We start from the raw sequence: 3,792 nt of genomic DNA on the forward strand, positions 1-3,792 counted from the left end.
AACTTACGTCGCTCATGGGGGTGGCTTTTTCACACTACTGAGTGACATAAGTTATACTGACATAAGTGGTAGTGTAGACGTAGCTTAGTGTCTGTGAAAGTTCTGACGCCTACAGTCAAGCGTCGCCCAACTGGTTGACAGTTTCATGGTACAAATAAGCCAGAACAGTGTAGCAACTTTGTACACCACCTGCATGCATTAGTTCAATGCAGTTTAGTCATTGTTTTTGTTAGCACTAAATTTCATTAAATTTATTCACAGGTTACATGATGTTTTATGTAAACTTTGTATGCTCCCATAAGCTTTTTTTGCCAATGGCATAATGTAGTGAAGCCACCTGTACCTTCTTGTTGTACAAGTGATCATATTTGGAATTAATAACCGTTTTGGTTTTCCACCCATAAAATTGAAATAATAATTACACATTTAAGATGGCTAAATGTAAATAAATACATCTAGGAAGAAAGCATGTAGGCTATATTTACATGATGGGGGACATTATCCTAAGAAGCAGTGACTCTGAGGAGAAAAAATAAAGATTAGGGAGTTGTGGTGGAAATCAGCTGAACATGAGCTCCCAGTGTGACGCTGTGGCAAAAGGGATAATGGAATCCTTGGGTGCATAAACGGGAATCTCAAGAAAGAGTAGAGAGGTTACTTTGGCACTGTTGTGACTGTTGCCGGAATACTGTGTCTAATTCTGGTGCCCACCATTCAAGAAGGATGCGGATAAATTGGAGAGGATTCAGAGAAAAGCCACAAGTTTGATTAAAGAATTAGACAACGAGCTCTGTCAATTTAGCTTAACAAGGAGGAGGTTAAGGAGTGACTTGATTACAGTCTATATGAACCTACGGGGAAACAAATGGGCACTCCCTCTGATCTAGCAGAGAAAGGTATAACATGATCCAGTGGCTGGAAGTTGAAGCTAGACAAATTCAGACAGGAAATATGACATACGTTTTTAACAGTGAGAGTAATGAACTAAATGGAACAATTTACCAAGAGTTATGGTGGGTTCTCCATCACTGGCAATTTTTAAATCAAGATTGGAATTTTTTTTCTTCTTTGAGTGTTTGCTCACGTCAATTCCATTCTAAGTGTGTGCGCGCTCATGTGCGCGGCTGTCAGAGATTTAAGCTTTAGCGGTACCCGTAGGGCTGGCTGTGGCGCCCTTTAGAGTGCTGCGCTCATGCTGCAGTATATCAGCCACCATCAGCCCACGCCCTCTCAGTTCCTTCTTACCACCCATGATGGTCAGTAGGAGCATCTGTCTTGCTTGACAAGAGCTAACGGTTTTCTTTCCTTGGACTCCATGCCTTCGGGCCTCGTGTACATTGTTGATAGTGTTAAGTAGTTGTTAAATGTTAGTTAGTTAATAGGGTCCCAGCAGGGACTTTGCCCCAAGCCAGACATGCCCCGTGCTGCTGGGTTTAAGCCTTGCCTGGACTGCAGCAGGGCTGTGCCTGTGAGTGACCCCCATAACAGCTGCCTTAAGTGCTTGGGGGAGTCACATATCAAGGAGCGTTGCCAGATCTGCAAGAACTTTCCACCCCGCACCCAAAAGGAGAGGGATATTCACCTCAGGGCTCTCCTGATGGAGTCCGCTCTCCGCCCAGCTTCCGAGCCTTCCACACAGGCCACGCTGAGCACCTTGGCCTCCGTGTGCAGCGCGCCCCCAGCACCTGGCTCTTCCCAGCACCATTAGCCAATGCTGGTACCGAAGAAGAAGGTTAAAAAGCGCTTCCCAGAACTGAGCAAGAGGGCCCAGGGGTCATCCAGCAAAGGACCCGGGCCTGCCCGCCAGCCTTCTCCAGAGCCATGCGAGTGTGCCTCCACGACTGGGGCTCTTAGCCCCCTTAAAGATCCACCAGCGACTCCTGGGAGCAGAATGAGACCCGCAATGCTGCCTGCACCATCGTCATCCCAAGCCCAGGCGCAGAGAGTGCACAGGTCTCCACCTGCTCTTATGACGTCTTCGGTGCCACAGGAACAGGCTAAGGCTCCTCAAGAGGGCAAGCCCACAGTTAAGTCCCCTCTGGGGGCAGAGGAACACCATTAGTCACCAGACAATAAACGCCAGTCTCCACTGCGTAGAGCAGTGCTGTTCACTGTTTTTGAAATGGGGCCCACTTTGGCAAAAAATCTTCAATGGGAAAGCCACATCAACCCGATACAGCTGGTTGAACGCTCCGAGTTCTTTGTTGGTTGATATGGTAATATTACCATTATTGGTAATATTGCTTGGGATGCAGGAGGCGGTATTGGGGGCTGGCTCTGGGAGGGGGTACGGGGTGCAGGAGGGGGTATGGGGCTCAGGCCTGGGGTTTGGGGTGCAGGAGGGGGTGAGGGGTGTAAACTCTGGGAGGGAGTTTGCCGCACCCTGGAGTCCCCTCCTGCCCCCAGAGGGTATGGAGTGCTGGCTCCAGGAGAGAGTACAGGGTGCAGGCTCTGGGCTGGGGCTCAGGGCTGGGGCAGGGGCTTGGGGTGCAGAAGGGAATATTGGGGACTGGCTCTGGAAGGGGGCTCAGGGCTGGGGCTTGCAGTGCAGGAGGGAGTATGGGGGACTGGCTCCGGGAGGCTGCAGGTTGGGCGATGGAAGAACTATTCAGAATCTGCCCATTGAAGAGGGCAGCACTTACTTTGGGCGGCTCCAGCCCCACACCGCTCCCGAAAGGGGCCAACACACCCCTGTGGCCCCTGGGGGGGCATGTGGCTGCGCGCTGCCCCTGTCTGTAGGCACCGCCCCCGCAACTCCCATTGGCCATAGTTCCCCGTTCCCAGCCAATGGGAGCTGCGGGGACGGTGCTTGCAGGCAGGAGCAGCACGCTGAGACCTCTGCTCCCCTCTTACCCCCCTCCCAGGGCCATGGGAACGCTCCCCATCTTATTGCCAGTCTCCCCCGGCACCGGCATCACTCTCCCCAGTACAGTCATTGGTCAGTTACACCTGGCCAGTGATCACTGGTAGCCATGACCAGTAAACAGACTCAGGCGTCCATGGCTCTTCCCAGGTCACCAAAAGGTGGTTCCTCTGGCACAGAGGCCCAGTTAAGCCCACTGCCTCAGTCTCAGCAACAGGATTGGGCACCGGAGCCTGCTCCATCGCCCATGGCACCGCAGTGGCATCAAGGCCAGTGCCCAACACAGTGGTCATATTGGGGAGCATGGGGCATTCAGCGATGACAATGCCCCCTTCGCATCACTCCTCATAGGCCGTGTCAGCACAACATACGACAGCCCCACTGGCACCGGCCTCAGTACTGGAAGCCCATTCTGAGGTTGGGGTAGAGGATCCCGTATCCACCCCTAAACTTCCCTCTCCAGCGGCAGCCGAGCCCTCAGCGCCTCTACTGGAAACCAAGTCTTCCTCATCTTCCCTAGATGAGGCAGTCGCAGGACCTTCCAGGGCTAGCCCCCCAGATAACTTTAGGGAGCATCAAGCCCTTCTCCAGGAGGTGACTGAGAACTTGGGGCTTGAGGTGCAGGAGATGGCGAAGCAGGTGGACACCCTTTTCAATGTCCTCTCGGCTTCCATGCCCACCCGGGTCACCCTGCCCGTACATGATGGGGTCCTCAAGATTGCCAAGTCACTGTCCAGACCCCATCCTCCCCACCTCGAAACAGGCCGAGAAAAAATATTTTGTGCCAGCCAAAGGCTTCAAGTACCTTTATACTCACCCACCCTTCAGGCTCGCTGGTTGTATCTGCAGCCAGTGAAAAGGAAAAGCAGGTTCCCACCGCCTCTACTCCCAAAATTAAAGAAATAAAAAAACTCAGTTTATTTGGCAGA

General features: G+C 52.3%; 1 protein-coding gene across 1 annotated transcript in view; it reads left to right on the plus strand.

Moving 5' to 3' along the window:
• Positions 1-3,792, plus strand: part of VTA1 (vesicle trafficking 1) — a 74,313-nt gene that overhangs the window by 61,803 nt on the left and 8,718 nt on the right. The gene's annotated exons all lie outside the window — the stretch shown is intronic.

Source organism: Mauremys mutica, chromosome 3 (genome assembly GCF_020497125.1).
Source record: "Mauremys mutica isolate MM-2020 ecotype Southern chromosome 3, ASM2049712v1, whole genome shotgun sequence".
In the NCBI taxonomy this organism is placed as follows: Eukaryota; Metazoa; Chordata; order Testudines; family Geoemydidae; genus Mauremys; species Mauremys mutica.